The sequence below is a fragment of the Panthera pardus genome, unplaced genomic scaffold (assembly GCF_024362965.1).
Source record: "Panthera pardus isolate Hobbes unplaced genomic scaffold, ASM2436296v1 HiC_scaffold_10, whole genome shotgun sequence".
NCBI classification, from domain to species: Eukaryota; Metazoa; Chordata; class Mammalia; order Carnivora; family Felidae; genus Panthera; species Panthera pardus.
Genome location: NW_026526655.1, coordinates 110,570,788 through 110,591,600, shown reverse-complemented (window position 1 = coordinate 110,591,600; position 20,813 = coordinate 110,570,788). Strand labels below are relative to the sequence as shown.

Below are 20,813 nucleotides of genomic sequence, written 5' to 3'. Positions count from 1 at the left end.
TGGCCGCTTGCATACCCAAAGCAGAAGTGAGAGAAGTGAAGTGCCTTTCCACCTGCAACCGTGAGCCCCCCAGCTCCCCAACCTGCCTTGAGAGGGCTGGGGAGGAGCTGCCAGGGAAGGGGGTTGGCTCTGCCTGCCCGTGTGTGCAGGTAGAACAAAGGCCTGAGTGTGACCTGGGGCTGGGGGCGGGGAGGAGGCAGTGCTGCCTGTGCTCACAGTTGGGCCAGAACCAGTTGGCAGCTTCCTCCGAAAGAGGAGTGCAAGGGAACAGCTAGGTTAGGGGAGCTGAGTTGGTCAGGGGGACCTGTACAGCCACATACTTTGCTTGGGAGCCCCCCGTTTCTGTGGAGGTTAGAGGCACAGGGCTGACCTCTGGGGGACAGCTTTCCTGCTGAGTACACTGTAGCCACAACCCTGGAGGCCAGGCTGGGTTTCCAGCGCTTAAAATTTGACTTCTCTTCCTCCAGCTCATATTGGTGCCCTAGGGGCCTTTTCCCCAAGATGTCAGGGCTGGGGAAGGCCGGGAGTGAGGTCTTGTTGCCTGCCTTTTGTTTATCTTCCATATTTGCCTCAGGACTGCACTTACAGACAGGCTGGGGGTAGGATAGCTTCTGTGACCTCTGTAAATCATGTTTGTTGGCATACTTTTGGGTCAGGAGGGTGCAGGGTCCCTGGTGTGTTTGAAGGATAAAGGTTGGGTATCTCGCGAGTCCAGAGCTGAACGTGGTCCATGGCATTGCTCTCCTGTTCAGTTCTTCAGTCCTTTTCATGTGGTCTTTCTTGGACTGTGAGGAAATGAAGGCCCTAGAGCTGAGGGCACAGGTCATCTTACTTTGCCTTGGCTGCCCCACCCCCTGCTCCTAGCAGCTCAGAACCTGAGAGGTGATGTTCCAGGTCTCTTAAGGCCCCAGTGGTTACAAATCTACCATTCCAAAGCCCTTAAATCCTTGCTTCCTGTACAGCACTTGGTGTGCTTTCCTGGTGTGATCCAGCCACTCTGTACTAGACTGAGCCAGGTCTGGGGTTGACACACCAGGGCTGTAGGCTCTAAGAACTAGGCACTGACCAAGCCACATAGGCCTCCTCCTTTTCTGCAGGAGTGAGGATGGGGGTGGGCACTATCCTGTCTGCTAGAGGGAATTAGCTTGGGCGAACCCCAGAGGGGACGGTGTGCAGAACCTGTTCTGGGGGCTGCCTAGAGGCCTGAATCCAGTTTGTACAACCGGATGCCCTTCCTGCAGCCTGTCTCCTGAGGCTGTTTCCCTTCAGGTCACCAGGATGAAGGGCCCCTGACCTCCCTTCTCTGGAGTCTGTCCACCAGAGCAGGAGGCCCAGCCACCCTTCCAGACAAGAGTGGGGGGACCAAGTGGAGCAGATGGGACCCCCCAGGTGCTGCACGAGGGAGGCCCAGCACCGCCCCACTCAGGGTGGGTGTCTGAGCAAGAATAGAAAAAGCCGTGCCTAGTCAGCCGATGCCTCTTGCTGTGGTGGGCTGCCAGCCCCTCTGCCTAGAAGTTGCTGAGCTCAGCAGCATGCTGGCCCGGTGGAGGAGGGGTTTCCGGGGTTCGCAGGAGGCCTCCCTCTGCTGTCCGCTCTGGAGTGGGCTGTGGTGTGAGGCAGGTGACAGAGCATCGTCTTCTGTGCGCTCTCCCCTCCTTCATTTCTGTTCCAGGCGCTAGGTAGATTGCTTTTTTAATGAGCTTCCCTGAGAGGCCAGGGTAATCTTGGTTTTGTGCATTTACAAGCCCATCCAACTGAGGTTCACTTGCTGAGTGTTCCCCTCATCTGGAGCTGGACCAAGGTACTTCTAAGGTCAGCATGCAGTTCTCCCATCTATCCCCCGACCCCCGGCCCAGCACCTCTCTGGATGAATTCGTCAGTGCCCAGATTCTGTGGGATCTCTGGTTTCGGGAGCTCCAGATTTCACCCTCACCCTCCTTCCAGCAGGCTACAGCTTGCCTTCCCCATGGCCCTGAGGGTGCTGGAGTGACCACATGGCTGGTTACCTGGGCGGGGGGGGCCTCCAAGAGCTGCCCTGACAGGTCCCTGGGTGTCTGGGCCTAGGGTGAGGACCCTTCCTTCCTCCCTGGGTTCCAGGGCCAAGCATGTTGCAGGGCTTGGATGAATGCCTCCCTGCCATGAGGTGTGCTTCTAGAAACTCCGCCAAGCCTCTTGCAGCTCCTGGTGCTAGTGTCTGCAGTATTTGGGGGCCTAGAAGAGGCAGGCCTTGTGGCTCAGGGAAGTGGGGGTTTCTACGGCTCCAGAACTGCCCCATCACACGGCGTCAGCCTCGGGGGTTCTAAGCTGGGCAGGTGTTGAGGTGACAGACTTCAAGGTGAGGAAACACACCTTCCCGGAATACAGTTTTCAATTTCTAACAGTGGTTAGTGCTTCCTGAGTTAAAAGAGGAAAAGGCATATGAGCCAAGTGTCTGTAGGTCCCTCTTATGTCCTGTGTCCACTGAGGGGGCTGCCACACCTGACCTGCTAGCATCAGCCAATGTGCTTGAAAGCCCCCCCACCCCCCCGCCCCACTCCAGGAAGCACTAACCTTGGAGCAGCGCAACAGACAGGTATTCAACTGCTGCCAGGGGCCACTTGGATTAGAGTCTCAGCACCCCATGCTCCTGTGTTGCTTCAGAGACTCGCAGAAGTGCTCCTAAGAGCCAGAATGTCTCTCCTACCTCTCCCCATGTGCCTGAAGGGGACAGTCAGGGCCTTGCCTGGATTGCCCCAGAAATGTTCCTGAAATTGTGGAGGCTTCATTTGGAGCCCCCTTGGGCATTTGGGTCCCGAGTATGACTTCCAGGCCGCCTCCCTGGCTCAGCCAGGCCCTCTGTGCAGCAGTCCCCCACCCCCACCCCAGGAGCCCCTGGTGGGCTCCCTGCAATCTGTAATGTTGCCATGTAGAAGCAGCATTGGTAGCCTGTGTCCTCTTAGCCCTGGTCACCCACCCTCCACTCTCCTGAATTCCTGTCTGTGTTCCAGAAATCTGCTGTCAGCTCAGCCTTTGCTACCTTGTGCCCCAGCATGCTGTGCTCTCTGCCCACTGCTGCTGGGTCCTCCTCCCTTCAGTCTCAGCTCTGCTGTCCCTTCCTCCAGGAAGGCTTCGCTGCCAGCACCCTGCTGCCTTAGATGCCACTGGCTGTCCTTCATCTGCTATGCTGGCATGTCCACAGCACATTGGCACTGGCCAGATGACGAGTGGGTACTGCCCACGTGTTGGTACCAACTAGAATGTTCTCTTCCTGGTCCTGCACCCTCTCCAGGAGCTGTGCCCTTCCATGAGTCCTTTAGTGAATCAGGTTCAAGTCAGCCTTGAGTACAGTGCCAGTCCCACAGAGCTTCAGGGGCCCTCAGTGGGCCCAGCCAGCTTGGTCAGACTTAAGATTGGGCGTTTCTGTGACACTTCTTTCTGTGGCACTCCACACCCAACTTGCCTTCACAGTTACTTTCTTACGTGCGATCAAGGGACAAAACCCACATTTGCCTACAGCAGGACAGATGTTAACCAGAGCCCATGAGTAGGACCCATTTATAGGGCCTAGCCCCCTAGGGGACCTGGATAGACTGTCATCATGGCCTGAATCACCTGTGGAGGCCTTGCCTGGAGACGAAGGGAATCTGAGGTCAAGTCGTTCAGAATTAGAGGGTGCCCAGGTGGTTCAGTCAGTCAAGTGTCAACTTTTGATTTACTCTTGATCTCAGCTAATGGTCATGATCTCACAGTTCGTGAGTTTGAGCCCCACATTGGACTCTGCCGACAGCATGGAGCCTGCTTAGGATTCTCTCCCTCCCTCCCTCCCTGCCCCTCTCCTGCACGGATGCGCCCCTGCGCTCGCCCTCTCTTCATCTTTCTCTCTCTCAAAATAAATTAATAAACATTAAAAAAGAAAAGATGTTCAGAATTAGATTTTCATTCATATTCAAAACAAAACTTTTTAGGCAAAAGCATGAGAAGGCAAATTTTTAAATAGCTTACTGACGATTATTTTAAATGGTTCTTCAGTTTGTAGAATTCTCTCTGTAACTCGTGTTTTCTTTAAAGCACCTGAGAGTTGCAAGACCAGGGCTTCCTGTCCTTTTAGGCACCTTACTTGTCAAACCTGGGGCTGTGTAGAGTGGGCTGGCCCACTGTACTGTGGCGGGGCCTGCTCTGCTGTGGGGACTGTCGCTCCTGGGTCAGAGAGCCCTGGGGACAGTGGCCCAGCTCCTGCCCCTGGGGCCTGTGAGGCTCCTTGTCTTTTTCTTTCTTTTTCCGTTGGAGGTCTGAGAGGTTTGCTGCTGATCTTGAGGAGTAGCAGGTGATCAGGTCAGGGGGGTTGGGGGGCTTGGTTTTGTCATCCTTAAAGGACCTGGAGTCTTTTTCTTTCACATCTCATGGTTTTGTTGTTGTTGTAATGACTGTGTGATAATTGAGAGGAAAACAATAAAAGAGAGAAGTAAACTCACTATATTCCTCATGCACATCTTTTTTTTTACACTGTAATTGAAACCATAATATAAATTTTCTATAAATGTTGTTCTTTGTTATTAAAAATTTACTATTTTAGTAGCTGCAGGTGACATCCCCCCCCCCCCCCCCCCCCCGCCGGGTGTGTTGTTAGTCCTGCTCTGTCATTAAATGTGCAGATTTCCTGTCTCTGGCTCCTATAAGTAATGCTGTAGTGGGTGTCGTTGTGTGCAAATGTTTTGCGTAGCTCTGATTTCCTTTGTAAATTCCTAGGAGTGGAATTTCTGAGTTGAATGATCTGCAGGTTTAAATGCTCTCAGCATAAACATTAGGTTACTTTTCGGAAAGTCTGCCCTTACCATGTTGCCGCATGTGGTATTTGAGTGCCCGCTTGAGCAGCACCTTGGTTGGCATTGGATATCGTTGTGGGTGTGAAAAGAGTTTACTTTTTTAAACCAGCAAAATGTGTCTATCTGTGGTTTTTATCTAAAAGCCCTGCTTGGTGCATGCACTCTTGGGGGCTGGGGAGGGGTCATGTCCAGTCTCCCCAAACACCTGCTCATCTGGCCACAGCTGTTGGCTTCAGCCCCTGCTGGGAGAGCCAGGTGCAGCTCTGACATCTGGGGTCTGAAGGAAAGGCGTGGTGGGCTCTGGGGACCCAAATCCAAGGAAGCCAGAGTCCAGAGAGGGAAGGGTGCAGATAGGCTAGCTCTTGTCCCCCAAGCACTGGGTGGCTTCTTGGAATGGGTCATCTTATGCGGCCCACCACCCCAATAATGCAGGTGTCTGATGATTGTCCCAGTTTTCCACATAAGGAAGTCAAGGCCCAAGAAAGTTGGGGAACTTGCAGAGTCCCTCAGCCTGCAGAGCCAGGAGCTGATGCTGAGATGTCTGTTCCGAAGCCTGTGTGTCCCGCTCCACCCCACCCCCAGGCGGGTAGACTGTCTTTGGGTGAGAACAATAGCCAGCAGTTCAGTCAGACCAGCCAGGTTCAGCACATGCGGCTCCCGAGACCCGGAGCAGACACAGGCAATTTCACAGGCAGACCTGTGTCGTTAGTTTACTGGAAAACATCTGGTGGCCTTCACCAGAGTGGCAGCAAGACAAGAATCAGGCCGCATCCTCTTGGCTCCAGCAAGGGAGAGCCGATGCTGGCGCTGCTGGCAGCATTCGGGGGGGCACCCAGTGCAGCCCGGCCAGTGGGCCCGCCCCCACCCCCACCCAGTGCCCATTGCAGGTTGTTCCCAGGTGGTCGTGAGGGCCCACAGCCAGCAGCCCGCCACCTGGGCCTGCTGGAGAGGTGGTGTGATTCCGGCCAGGATTCAGTTCAGCTGGTCTTTGGAGAGGATGGGAAGCGGGAAGGACGCTCAGGCTCCCTCCCGAGAAGATGGTTTCTGAGTACTTCTCCTCAGCAATTACCAATAACCACGTGGACACTTCTCATTGGCAGCCCTGCTCTCCTCTTCCTTGAGGTCGGCACGTCGGCCTCACTTGCCAGCACTCACAGCTGAGGAGATGTGTTTGCAGGAAAGTTATCTCTCCATACTCTCGTTCTTGCCTCTTCCGGAACTCCATTGGCTCCTTCTCTTCCTATTAAGCTTTTGCTCTCTGTTTGGGTTGCCAGGGGTGAGATGCTGTCCCAGCTACAGAAAGACAGACAGGGGCCCAGGCGTTAGGGTCCAGTCTGCCCCTGGATGTAGGCCTCACTTACTGCCTATGGGACTTGTGGTCTCATTTCTCTGTTCCTCCCTAGGTAAAATGCCCCCTCCCTGGTGTGGCTGTGTTCCAAGTCGCTAGCTGGCAGGGCTTGCTATTCTGGAAGTGTGGCATGCACATACCCATCCACCGGAGAGTTACTGTGCTAATCCCAGGCTGCGGGACCTGGGCAGACGTTAGAGGACGTCTGTGTCGGGCAGGCGGGCGGTGGGCATGGGCTGTCCAGCCGCTGATGACCACACACACACACACACACGTCCTGCCCCAGCCTGGGCCTAGGGCCTGTTTGCTTTGATGAGGGAACAGAAGTCAGCCAGGCGGCCTTTCTGTCCCACGGCTACAGCTTTCTCTGGCCAGGCTCCGGCCAGCCAGCAGCCCTTCCCTGCAGTGTTGACTGCTTTCCACCACTCTTGAGGCTCCCTCCCGAGTGGCCAGACCGCTCAGAGGCCTCACCCCCACACAGGCTGTTGATCCATTCATTCACTTAGCCAGCCACGCTGGGGCTGCAGCCTCAGTTCACCAGGGCCACCTGTGGGGACTGATACACCGAGTTCCACATGGCCACTGCAGGACCTTATGGGCCCTCTCTATGTAGATGGGTCTCTGAGGCCGCGGGGGAGGACGGGCACATGTGGGGACACGCTCTTGGATTCCTTTCATGCAGCCCAGGAAGCAGCCAGGGGCCTCCGGAGAGAACCGGAAGAGGAGAGAGGAGTCCCCTGGGCAGCCTCTCTCACCTTGGGTCTGAGCCAGTGGGTCTCGTGGGCACAGCGAAACATCTCTGTGAGATTGTTTCTGCATCTCAAAAACAGGGGTATGGAGTTTGTTGTTTGGTTCTGTAGAAGAACCAGGGACTTGTCATCCGTGACCTCCTGTGGCCACACTGTTCATCCAGCCCCAGATTGTGTTCGTGTCTTGTTGGAGCTGTGGTCACTCTAACCCCTTAGATTCTGTGATCCCAGGTGGGACACAGGCCTCATGGCCCAGGAGTGGGGCCCAGTTCCTCGTCTATAAAGTGGAGTGTCGGTGGCTTGCCACAGCACAGCATGAGGCTGGCTATGGTGGCAGGGCCGTGGTGGTGGGGCTCTGGGGAGAGGCAGCCCCCGACAGCCGTGCATCCAGCCTTTCTGTGAGGGCCACATGTGAGCAGCACAGCTGCCTCCACGTGTTTACACGGGCAACGTTAAAAGACCCACACGGGGGGAGGGGCAGGCATCGCAGCAAATCAATAATTGTCTGGAAAGATAGTAACTCGAGAGATTAAAACTCTGGGGCTAATTGTTTATAAAGCTGTGGAGTCAGAGGAGGTCAATGGCTAGGCAGGAGCTGGGGACCCAGGTGTCTCTGGAGACTGATGAGCCAGGGTGGACACTTGGACACCTGACCTCTCGAGTGACACCAGTCTGGAACCTGCATACACCCAGAACTCTCTGAGCCTCGTTTTCCTTGCCTGCCTGGGCATGGCAAGAGGCCGTGGACGAGCCAGACCCCAGCAGATAGCCAGCTCTGGAAGCTTCTCACCGCCCACCATGGCACATAAGGATGGAGGCTGTCCACAGGCAGCCCAGCAGCAAAGAAGCCAGCTGGGAGGAAACAGCTCAAAGCAGATGGGAGAGCAGTAACAGCAGGCTGCCAGGGTGGACAGCAGAACAAGGGTGGGGGCTCAGGCTTAGAGCCAGACCAGCTGGGTCAAATCCCAGTTCTGCCACTCACAGGCTGTGTGACCTCTGTGCCTCGGTTCCCTCTTCTGTAAAATGGGCATAGTGACAGTACCTGCCTCAGAGGTGGGTACTTGGAACTGTGCCTGGTGCTGGAGATTTTTTTTATAAGAGGCTACGGTGCATCCCCTCTCTCTGGGGTTAGGGAAGGGTCCTTCAGGACCAGCTAGGTTTTCAGCTCCTGTCTGGGTCAGCTTGAGGGCTGGCAGGGGGCTTCCTTACAGCATCTGTGGTCTAGGTAGCTAGGGTCCCAGTATCTGGGACAGCCACCAAGTATCACTGGCCTTCTGATGTGACAACCTGAGATGTGCTGTGCCTCAGCCATGAGGGTCCCCTGCTCACCCCGGGCTGTGGCATTGGGGACCACCCTGTTCCTTCCCATCAAGGGCTTTGCCCAGCTTGCTCCCTGGATGTCCAGAAAGCCCCCGCCCCCGTTCCACAGCCCGGACACAAGTGGCACTGTAATCATGGCCTGTGGGAACAGTGCAGGCTGGCCCTGCTGTCTGCGGCTTGTGTCAGCAGCAGCTCACCTGACTCTTCCTCTGAGAACCCTCGACACGCAGCCTGGAGCTGCTTGCTCAGTGACAGGGGCAGGAATGGGGGTGGGGGGGACTGTGGCCAAGCACAGAGAGGCCTACCTGCCTCCTGGAGAATCCAAGGGATGTAGTAGTTCTTCCCCCTCACTGGACCCCCATCTGTCCTGCACCTGGGCTGTGCTGCTGACCCACAGGCGTTGACGGGTATGATGTGGCAGGCTCATGTTTTGATTTGGTGGTGGCTGTGATCTGTGTCACCGGCACCCCTGTCCTCACTGCAGGCTAAGAGTTGAACACAGGGGCCCCAAGGGAGCCCTGCTGTGGCTCCTGGTTGCCACCCACCCCCATCACCACCGTCTGCATTTCATGCTTTTCAGCACGCTTGCTAATACTTTCACTGCAGATATGTATCCCTTGAACAGCACGTAGGGCTGTTGACGCACTTTCCAGAACCCGCATCAGACTGTACTTGACCTTCTGCAACTTGCTTTCTACTTGATTTCTGAAGAAATCTCATCCTTGTTGTTGAGATTTATCCATGTTGGTCCATGACATGCATATTGAATTCATCGACTGCTGGATTTAACATCAAGTTTGTCTAGACACATCTCTTTTTCTCCCGTGCTTTGTTGCAGACAGGAGTAGCGTCTCACAGGCCAGGTGGCAGTGGCCAGGCCTGGCCACCCTTCCTCACATGTCCCTAGGAGTGGGCTAGAGGGCAGGTGGTCCACCCTCAGCCCTCTTAGAGATGACTGCTGCTCTCCAGACTGGCTCCTCAGACCCCCAGCACCATGCCTGAGGTTCCCCACCATGGGGCCTGTAAGACACAGTCGTCTTTGCCAGGCCAGCAGCTGTGAGCTGGACCGCTGTGGTCCTAGTACATGTACCCGTGACTGGTGAGGCGGGTATTCTGTTATGTGGCAGGTTTCCTCCCTGCCATCTACCTATTTGTGTCCCCAGGCTGTTTTCTGCCCTGAGGGATGCTTTGTCTTCTTAGTGTATCCTAGTTTGAAGCCCTGTGCATGGTGTGTTGGCCAGACCTCTCCTTCTAACTGTCCTTCCACACTGCCTGTGGTCCTGGGCATTTGGTTTACTGATGCACAGGTGCGGGCCAGGTGGGCCTCTGTTCTGCAGCCAGTGGCACCAAGTGCACTTGCAGGGGAAGGAGGGAGTGTACCTTGTGACCTCTAAACCCCTCTGGGGCCGCTTGTGGTTGGAGCTCAGCCAGAAGCCCAGAAGACTGAGTAGATAGACAGATGGCCGGCTAACCAGCCATCCTTCCTGTAGCAGGAATACCCCCAGGGCCTTCCTTGGAAGCCCTCAGCAGCACCTCGCCAGTGGTGGTGGGAGCCCAGCCCAGAAGGCCAAACAAGTAGTCAGTCTTCCTGCCTGGCGTCTCACACCCATTGATCCTGGTTTGTTGGTTCCTGTGAGGTTGGATTGGAAGAAGGATCCTGCAGTCAAAAACAGAGCCTGGCGCCCCCTGCTCTGAAATCATGGGAGCCTCCTTCCCACGATGGAAATCTAGGCAGGGCTTTCCCGGGGTGAGGTCTACCTGTGTCACCCCGCAGCCTGGCCGAGGAGCCAGACATCACTGCCTCCAGCCTGGTGCCTAGTCCCATCTGCTGTAGCCACACACCAGAGCTACCTCTACATGGTTCTCCTCTGTAGGTGAGCTTCCTGCACCGCCCCCCCTTGTCATCTCAGGGGCCTTGGAATGTTCCCCACGTGGCCCCAGCCCCTTATGTGCAGCATTTGCTTCTGGACCACGTCCCCAGTTGGCCCGGGAGGAGTGGCCCATAAATCATCGTCCATCTGAGAATTCACTCCTGCCACCGCAGGGCTCTTAGGGCCCCAAGAACAAACATGGGCAGAGGGTGAGCATCTCCCCTCTGAGTTATGAGCCTTAAAGCCTTAAGTGTAAATATTTACGTTTCTGGAGCGTCGGTGTCCTTGGGAAAGGAGGAGCAGCAAACTCAAGCTTCACATTTGCGTTACAGCAGCATGAGGCAGGATGGGGTATCATCTTGGAGCAGTAGGCGGGGGGCATTTTCTCTGGTTCACAGTCCCCGTGGGGGGAACTTGGCACCAGCAGCAGGAGGAAGTCCTCCAGCCAGATCGCAGCTAATGGAGCAGGGCTTGGGGAGGGGAAGTTGCTGTGCCGCGTGCAGCCTGCTTACAGGGCATACGCTGTGCTGGGGAGAGCGACGAGCAGGTGTCCTAGCCTGGAGGGCACAGCACAGAGTGACTGCAGCAACCTCCACACTCGCTCGTGGCCAGGCCACCCTTGTTTATGCCTCGCTGTCAGGGGCTCCACTCGCAGATGAGGAAACTGGGGCTCAGAGAGCCTAAATAACTTGTCACCCAAGATCACACCTGGCAGAGGTGGCATTCACACGCAGGTCTGTGGCCGCAGGGTTTCCTGTTGACCCCTCCCCACGATCCCCTCCCAGGAGGGAGAGCCAGGCGTCACCTGGGCACAGGATTCAAGCCCAACACGCTGCCTACCTATGGGGAAGCATAGTGCCTGCTCTGAGGATCGGCTTTCCCAGGAGTCCAAGATGGTATAGTGGGGATTGAAGGCAGGTAGAACAGGGAGGGCACAGCAGACAATTTCCCAGGGGAGTCTGGAGGTTTCTGATGTCACCTGTGAGGAGAGGCCCTGCCCAGGCAGGCACAAAGCAGGGGTGGAGGTGGGCCACTGCTTGAGTGTGTCTCCTGCCCTGCCTGGACAGCCAAGGCCTCACCTGTCTTGCCTCAAACCCTGGCCACAGCCTCCTTCCCGCCCACCCCACTGAGCCTCCCCAGGGCCCCTCGTCCCAAAGAGGAGCACAGACCCCCCCCCCCTTCTGTTCCCTAATGGCAGGCAGACAGGCAAGCAGGTCTGGGCAGTATGTTTTACTGGCACAAGTCCAGACAGAAGACTGCTTGTTGGCCTACCGTCTGAGCCTGTGTAAGTTCAGGGCCTACCAAGTCCAGCTTTAACTCCATTCTACACAAGCAGTCAAGAAGCCCAGTCCTGTGAGTGGAAGTTTGTTCCTTTGCTTTCCTTGAAGCTGGGCTGACAGTGTGCCCAGTAGAAAACACCATTTTTTTTTTTAGTTTATCCATTTTGAGAGAGAGTGCAAGCTAGGGAGGGGCAGAGAGAGAGAGAGAGAGAGAGAGAGAGAATCCCAAGCAGGCTGCTTTCGCACTGTCAGCACAGAGCCCATTGTGGGGCTTGTGAGATCATGACCTGAACAGAAAATTAAGAGTCGGACACTTAACCGACTGAACCACAAAGGCTCCCCGGAAAACACCATTTTTACCGAGGAAAAGGTGGTCAGGTTTCAGCCAAGCGGATAAAAGGAGGGTGATGGGATTGATGAGGGGCTATTCACAGCAGGAGCAGATCCCCATCCTCAAGCAACTGAGGGGAAAGGGGACCCAATGGGCATCAGGGCTTCCCTCAGAGGCACAGAATGCCCATCAGGCCAGTAGAATCCCAGAATGTGAGAGCTTAGGAGGCCCTGCTGGGCTGATGCGTCCTTCTGGCTCATTCCACAGCATGGGCCCTCTCGCCTCGTGGAGCGCTTGATTTGCTCATCAGATGCACAGAAGACTCCAGAAGCAGAGACCAGCAGCCAGGGCCCTGGGCTCCCTCACATGCCACCACATCTGGGGGGGGGGGGGGGGGCACTTTCTATGAGGCCCTGAGTCCCAGAGCAGTTCTGCATTTGGCAGGGGCTCCCCACAGACCAAAGAACCCCACGTGAGACTTGTTTGGCACAGCAAGGTTGAGCAGGCCCCTGTAATCCCTCTCTCTGCACCCCCCCAACCCTGCATGCTCTCCCAGCCTGAGCCCTGCTGTCTCTGGCCACTGTGTCCATTTGGCTGCCAGGCCAGAGGCAGCCTGACATGGTCCCAGGGCTGCACACAAGGTTGACTCTGGTCCTCACAGTGTGCATAAATGCAGTGGCAGATTTGGGGGTAACATTGTACCTCGGCTCAGCTGGCCTTCTGCAGATTAACGCCCCTATCCATTCAGAACATCATATGAACTGTTACAGGTGATTTCCACAGGAAAGCCTCCCTAGAGGGGTCAGTGGGTTGCCAGAGAGCCTGGGATGATGGCCTGCAGCTACATGTGGCCTTCCCCAGCCTGCTTCAGCTCCCATCCCTGCTTGGGCCACTCAGCCAGCTGGCGTAGGGGCCTCACCCTTGCTGAGATCATAGGAAACCCCAGCCTTGACCAGCATGGACTTTGTGTATAGAGCCTTGTGACTCATTTTAACTTGCTTTGCAAATTTTTACTGAGCCTTCATTCCATGGAGTCTTGAGAGGGGCACCAACATCAGATCGTGGTCCCCTCCTTTCTGTGCCAAGGCTGCCCAGCTGTGTCTGACAGGCAGCCCAGAGGTGGGAGTGCCCAGGAGTCTCGGCAGCTGGCAAGTCCCACGGGTGGTACTGTCGGCTCCCTTGAGTTCATAACAGGGGCATTATGAGGGCCTTGACCCCTGGGGTGGTGTTTCTCCTGTCCATCTGCCAGGCCAGATGTAAGTCTTCTCCAGGTGATATCAAGTTGGGGGCCCTTCATACACATCTGGCTCTGGCTTTGGTCTGGGTGCACCCTGGACCCCCATTCGCTGTGCTGGGAACGTGCCACTGGCCTTCAGGGACCAGTGGGCCTAGGTGTAGGCACTGTCCCAGGTCACTATGAGGTGGCTCAGCTGTCCCATTACAGATGGGAGAGCAGAGGCCTTGAGAGCCCAGATGACTTTCCTTGAAGCCCCATCTGGGCCCTCCCCACACCCCAGGCTATAGCTGCATGGCAGCTGTTGTTCTAGAGCCAGTCCTCAGAGGTGGCAGTGGTCAGGGTAGGCCCCAGTTCTGCCCCCTTGCTGAGGGCAGACAGCCATGGGACGCACCCAGCCTCCTGGGCAGGGTCACATGTCACCCACAGCTCACCTGGTCCATCTCACGTGTGGCAAAGAGGAAGCTCAAGGCTATGGAAAAGTTTGTGCTCGGCCTGGAAGCCACGTTTTAAGTCTTTATTTTCAGGGTTTTTCCTGGAACAGCAGTACACACTGTAGTTTGGGATCTGGCCAGGGAGTCCTGGGCCCAGGACCTGGCACCCTCCCCCTGGCTGTGCCTCTCTGAGTCCCTCTGAAGCAGCAGCGCCTGCTGAGCGTGCAGGGCCTGGCCGGAAGCCTCCACTCTGTGGCCGTGCAGTGTGCAGCAACGGGTCAGGAGGCCTGGCAGCCTTCCGTGTTCCCAGTGCCGACAGGTGTTCCTGAGGGACAGGATTGGCTTTGTGGCTCAGGAGGAATGCTAGTTGATTGAGTGGGGCTTGACTTTATCTAGGGAGAAGGCCCAATAGGTACCATGGAAGGCCTGGCTCTCTGCCCTCTCCTGCCCTCAGGCCAAGCTGGGACCTGAGTGGATCTGGCTGGGGAGGCACAGGCCAGCAGCACTGCTCATTGGCTACCAACCATGTGGGCTGGTGGAGAAACAGGCCCTTCAGGCCATCTGAGCCCCGAGAACATTCAGCCATTGCTTCCATAAGTACCAGGGGATCCCAGGAAGGCCAGGCTCCAGGGGGCAGGCCCACTGGCCTTACGCCTGCACGCTTGTGTCCCTGAAGTTGGGACAAGCACTTTCACCTCCATCCCTATGCAAAGATTGTATACACACCTTGCAGCCACTGGTCTGGTGGCCACTGTGTCTCCACTGGGCTCCGGGCCCCCTCCCACCCTCATGCCTGCTGCGCACGTCACCCAGGGTAAGAGGTAACTGGCAACTGCTGCTGGGGGGCTCCAGGCCATGGCTTCCCAGGGCTGACCACATGGCGTGACCCCTTCTCCAGTTTGAAGGCCTTTTTTATGATCTGTGCTGTGTGTCACTGCCAACCACTGGCCATCTTCCGCCTCACAGAGCAGCATCCTCAGGCTGGGGCTGGATTCATGTGGGCCTTGGGGATACTGGACCCCCTCCCCAGGAGGGAGAGAGGCTGGAGGGCTCCCGGGGCTGACCACGGGCTGCACGAGGTACCCACACTCTCACATAGCCACACTCACATGCACTCCCAGCAGTAGCTGGGAGCACAGCTCGAGCTATGGAGCCAGCAGTGACTCAGAAACATCCTGGAACAAGAATTCCTTTTTTCCTTACAAGCAGTGGGCACTTTGGGACGTTTCCTTCCATTTGAAATTCCTTCCTGCTTAGCCCCCTTCAGAGCTAAGCAATTTTCCACCCCATGGCCAGGCACCCCTCCATCCCCATCACCTTAGAACAGGCCAGGACATTAAGGAAGTGTGTTTTCAAGGAAGATTTGCTGTCATTGCAGAGCGGCGGTAGGGGCAGCCTGGAGCCAGCCAGGTGGCCCCTCAGGTCCCCCACCCAAACAGGGGTGGGGGGGCCAGGCTTTGCAGGAGGGTCTGTCGGGGGTTAAAGAGCAGACTCCTCAGTCACCAGCCTTCCCAGGAGAAGGGGCCCTGGCTAATGGCAGCAACAGCCGTCCTTGCTCCTTAGGCAGGTGTGCCAAGCAGGGTACCTTGAGTGCTCTCTGCCATCACCGCTGTCCTCACCACACCTGAGACACAGTGGTCACTCTCCCACAGGCGAGGGCCCCAGGACAGAGTAAGGGACTGTGCAGCTTTGGCGGGCTGAAGCTGGTGCTGTAGCGGCTGCCTGGGGCTCATCCCTGGGGTGGCCTCATGGAGTAACCATGGGAGCATCTGGCACCCAGGGGGTCTGGGAGCATGTGTGTGGCTGCCTGACTGAGGGCTTAGGTGACTGTCGATCATGGAGCATCCCCTGTCCACCTGAATCAGCCTGTCACTCCAGGTGACCCACCCCTCCCCCTTTCCTTCCCCCTCCCCCAGGTGTTTTTCAGGCCTGCTTGAAGAGATTAATACAAACAGGCAGCCAGACAGTTGGGCCTGGAGGCCCAGCTGCCTCTCCTTTCCTCGTGGTAGCAAGGGGATAGGGAGTGTCAAGGGACAGGTCTGGGACAGGGGCTGCAGACCTCCAGACACAGGAGCTGCTCAGCTGCTGGGCCAGAAGCCCCAGACACACCCCACACCACCAGCCTCCAGGTACACATATGTCTGCTGCCCCCCAATAGACTCCATGCCACCAGACCCTTGGTAGGCACACCGATGACCCCCATACCAACAGCCCACCCCAGGTAGACACACCCATCACCCCCCACGCCACTCCCCAGGTAGACCAGAGGTACAGGGTCGGGGGGCAGGCATATCCAGGATGCCACATCTCCTGGGCATGGCCCACGGTGATGAGAGGGCCCTACCGTGAGGTCGGTTTGGGGAGGGTGGAGCCCCCCATCTGCTCCAGTGAGCCCCATCCCTGCCAGGTTCCAGCAGGGCTGTGGGCTGTGCCCTGAGCAGCATTCTCTACCTGATAGACCCCAGCATCAGCCCAAGGACCTGAGGGACTTGGGGGGCTGCTGAGGTGGATTGGGGACCAAGTTCGCAGCTTCCTGGCCCAGGAGCCTAACTGTACCATCTTGCCTACTCCAGCCTTGCCCTCAGCGTGTGCCATGTGTGCCTGTGGTTCTGTGCAGACATTCAGGGTTGAAGTCTGGGGGCCATGGAGAAATCCCCCATTGTGCAGAAGGAGGGAGCCAGGTCGACAGAGCAAGCATAGATCACCCATACTGGGGCCCCAGCCTGGGCCTCAAAAAAGTAACCTGACATTCATTCTGTGTGGGAAGGAAGGGGCCAGTAAGACCCCAGCCCCAAAATGGGGTGCAGCCTTCTGCCTATTGGGGGCTGGTGTTCTTGCTGTCATAGACTTCGTTTCTCTGCCTGGCAGATGGACAGCATTTGCAGGGCTGAGAGTGGATGAGAGGCCCTGAGCTTCTTTCCACCACAGCCCCCACCCTGTTGGCTCTGTCCCACTGACAGCTGGAGCCCCTCAAGACAGGCTGGGCCACTATGATTCACGTATGGGTCTTCACCCATTGCTGAACACCTGGCACAGCGTAGGTTGTGACCTCCAGAGAGCGCAGCTTAAGCCCCACTGTGCTCCTCACCAGAGTGTGACCTTTCTGTGCCTCAGTTTCTTCCTCTGCCAAATGGAGCTAGGGGTGGACGATGCAGCCTGCGGGGGTGCCTGGAGCCCAGGGGAAGGGTCCTGGATGAGAGGGCTATCCATTGCGTTTACCTTAAGATCACAAGTTTGGGATAAGATTGAATTCACAGTTCTTGTGGTTGGTATTGACTTCTTGCAGTTTGTTGTGAGCTGGAGCAGAGGCCTAGTTCCTACTGGTGGTCCTGCAGCTGAGGGCCAGACCAGAGCCTCTTGGAGCCTGTTCACTTGTTCATAGGACGGGGGAGCAGAGCACCACCTCAGGGTTGGGTGGGCTGTTGAGAGCTCCTCAGCAGTGGAGGTAGCATCACCAGTATCACATGTGGTATGAGGTGTGGCACAGGGGCTAAAGAAGAGGCTGTGTGCTCCCTGTGCCCACAGTGGGGGAGGGGTGCTTACTGAGCCTCTGCTTTGTCCAGCTGAAGAACAGACACGGAGTTCTCAGCTCACACTGGAGTCCTGAGCCTGGTATGCCTGCATTTCTGGCCCATCCAAGGCCAGGCTTGGTGCTCTGTATCTTTCCTTTGGTCCTTTGGTCCTTTGGTCCTATCTTTCCTTTTGGTCCTGTCATTCCGCAAGAGAGCCGAGGATGGACCCCACACACACACTCACGCTGGGGATAGGCTTAAGTGGGTGGGCTCCCCTTGTTATGCAGTCACTGAGGGCCCCTGGGGGTGGCTGTGTCCTTAGAAGCCTGCCATGGTTTTGCTCCTGAAGACTTGCCTGGCCTGGGGCTGGCTGCAGATATCCCATCATATGGAGATATGGAAAAGGAGAGCCTTTTTTTTTTTTTTTTATTGTGGTCATAACATAAAGTTTACCATTCTTACCATTTTTTAAAAGTGCAATGGCTTTCAAATTATGGTAAGAGCCTAAATGTCCATCAACTGATAAATGGATAAAGAAATTGTGGTTTATATACACAATGGAATACTACGTGGCAATAAGAAAGAATGAAATCTGGCCTTTTGTAGCAATGTGGTTGGAACTGGAGAGTGTTAATGCTAATTGAAATAAGTCGTACAGAGAAAGACAGATACCATATGTTTTCACTCTTATGTAGATCCTGAGAAACTTGACAGAAGACCATGGGAGAGGGGAAGGAGAAAAAAAGAGAGGGAGGGAGCCAAACCGTAAGAGACTCTTAAAGACTGAGAACAAACTGAGGGTTGATGGGGGGGTGGGAGGGAGGGGAAAGTGAGTGATGGGCATTGAGGAGGGCACCTGTTGGGATGAGCACTGAGTGTTGTGTGGAAACCAATTTGACAATAAATTTCATATTAAAAAAATAAGATAAACAGTCAATAAGAAAAAAAAAAGTGCAGTGGCTTTAAGCACAGTCACATTGCTGTGCAGCCATTCCCCACCCCATGCATCTCCAGATCCTCTCTCTCTTCCCACCTGAAACTCTACCCATGAAACACTGCCCCCCTGTTGTCCCCAGCCCCTGGCAGCCACCATCTACTGTCTGTTTCTGTGAATTTGATGATTCTATATACCTCACGTAAGCGGAGTCTACAGTATTTGTCTTTTTGTGGCTGGCTTCTTTCACTTAGCATAACATCTTCAAGATTTATCCATGTTGGAGCGTGTCACTACTTCATCCCTTTTTAAGGCTGAACCATGTGCAGGTGTATGCATATACCACATTTCACTTACCTGTTCACCATGGATAGACACTCAGGTTGTTTCCTCTCTTGTCGTGAATAATGCTGCTACGAACATTGGTGCGCAGTATCTGTTCAAGCCTCTGCTTCCAGTTCTTTTGGGTGTATACCCAGAAGTGGACTCTCTGGGTTATATGGTAATTTGATGTCTAATTCTTTGAGGATCTACTGACTGTTTTACCTGCCCACCAGGAATGCATCAGGGGTCCATTTTTTCCAGCAGCATTTCTCGTTTTCTGGTTAGTGACTTGTCACGACCTAGGGGAGGACAGTCAGATCTCAGTGCGGCCATACCGAGGTGGGAGTTCCTACTGCAGAGACTCCGGACTTGGGGTCTCGGGAGGAATCTGACAAAGCCAGACTCAGACTCTGGACCCAGAGGCTGGGAAGGCAGAGGTGCCGGACAGCACTTAGTAGAGTTTGGGACCGGTGTCAAGCAGAAGGACTGGGCAGGTTCCCACCCATGAGAGGCATGGAGCTTGGGCCCACTGGCTATAGGGCTGAGCTGAGGAGTGGCCCTGTCACAATTGGCTTATCCCTACAGTGGTCTCAATGAGAACCCCCCCACCTGGTCAAGCCCCCCCCGCTTCCCACCTGAGAAGTCCAACATGACCAGTTGAGCTTCTGCCTGGCTCAGCATGGCCATCCTATGGTCTGAGGCCCACGGTGGGACTCGCTGGGCCTCATCATGGCTGCAGACCCCTGCTCATGTAGCAGTCACCTCTGTGTAACTTCCTGCCTCAGAGGGTTGATCATTAATTCCTCAGCCCCCATGGGCAGCCCTGAAGCAGCCATGTCTGTGCTCAGGTATATAAGGTACCTTCTTTTACCAGTGGCCTGAGGCTGCACATACAAATGGGCTCATGTCCTCTCTGCCTGTCTGTCCCCGTAGGCCCTGTGCAGGCCATGCTGTAGGAGGCTGGAGGTGCACGCCGAGTTCTCACAGCCTCAGAGACCCAGAATTTATGAGGGATGCCTGCACGGGGTCATTTATGACTCTGGAGGTCTTGGGCTATAATGGACTCAGTGCTTCTCTCCTGGATGTGGGGGTTCCGGACGACAGGCAGAGTTTTTATGACCCAGCTGGCGCCGCTTGCCGGCCTGCTGCCTTCACATTCCTGTGTTTCCTGATTCCCACAGAGGTTGGTGTCAGCTTGGGGACAGTGCAGGGGCCTTTGCTCCGAGGCCATTGCTCAGCAGATGAGGCCCTGGGTGCACAGAGGGGACCTTCTCAGCTGGCAGGAAGGGCCCCGGTGCACCTGGAGGGGTGGAGGCCACTGTACTTTGGCTAACCTTCCAACTATTTGGACCACGTTTTTATTTCCCCCTTGTAAGAAGTTTTGGAAGTATGTATGTGTGTGTGTGCCCACTTTTGAGTCCCCCTGGGGCTTGGTGAGGCCACCCCTCCTTGTGGACCCTCACCCCAGAGCCCCAGGCAGGACCAGCCGTGGAGTACAAAAGGTGTGGGCCCTCCAGCATGCACTGACTAATTCCACATATCTCCAGGCCTTCCTCTCCTGGGTCCCCTGGGTGCCATCCATGCCCAGACCCACAAACCCTGAAGCTGTGACCTCAGCAAGCAGAGAACCCACCTCCAGGTCCCTTAGGGCCGCTGCCGCTGCTCCTTCAGCAGAGAGGAGGGGGAGGAGCTGTGGTTTCTGGGAAATCCAGAAGCTGCCCTCCTGACCTCCCTGACTCTGTGCAAGGAGATGGTCCGATAGGTGTGTGATGGCCACCGAGGTAGCCACCACTGCCTGCTTTCTCTCTTGGTTTTATGGAGCAAACAAATGCTCTTTTGTCAGTTTAATTCCAAGATTCAAAGCCTCGGCTTTTGTCTGAGTCACTCTGTCCAGGCCCCAGTCTGGCCCCGGAGACAGTGAGAGACAGACCAGGAGAGGAAGAAACACCGTGTAGTGTGATACACCCATGGCTGAGAGGTGGGCCAGGGCAGGAAGGTCTAAGAGGAAAGGAGGTTCTCTGAAACAGGACTTGGACAAACTGTGCTCTTTGACAGGAGGCCAGGTGTGACAGGGACAGAGAGGAGAGCTCAGAGAGGGGTTGAGCAGGGCGGCAGCTCCTCCAGGGCCCATGGAGACAGAACCCAATGGAGGGGTCGCCTTGCCCAATGGAGGGGCCTGCAGCCACATAAAGGACCCAAGATATGGGCTGGGGTGAGCACCCAGGGTGACCACTAAGGCTCATTTGCAACAGGAGAGGGAATGCAGTTGGGAAGGACAGGCATGGGAGGGGTGGGGGGGGCAGATGTGGAGAACACAGGGCTAGACAGGAGGGATGTGCCCAAGGGAGGGAGACCAGCCTGGGCTCAGATCCCTAAGGAGCCCCTTCCCCTGGGGGCTGGCATGCAGAGGGAAATCATTGGCCACACCCGATGGTTGCATCCTGACGTGTTCCAAGGTGGTGATGCAGGGCTGAGTAGGTACCTATGGCCCAGGCTGAAACCTTGTTTGTGAAAGGAACATGTGTCTTCAGATAACTCCTGGGACCCCCTGCAGCCCCCCAGAGGCGTTGAGAGGGCCTGCATTCAGCTGCACAGAGTCAGTGGCCATAGATGGCTCTCCCTGGACCCAGCTGGGCTCCGAGCTGGCCAGGTCTACTGGGAACTCTACAGACAG

The 20,813-nt window shown here is 56.0% G+C and overlaps 1 protein-coding gene across 1 annotated transcript in view; it reads left to right on the top strand.

Annotated features, from left to right (window-relative positions):
* The window catches only part of HS6ST1 (heparan sulfate 6-O-sulfotransferase 1), a 46,302-nt gene that overhangs the window by 1,273 nt on the left and 24,216 nt on the right, over positions 1-20,813 (top strand). The gene's annotated exons all lie outside the window — the stretch shown is intronic.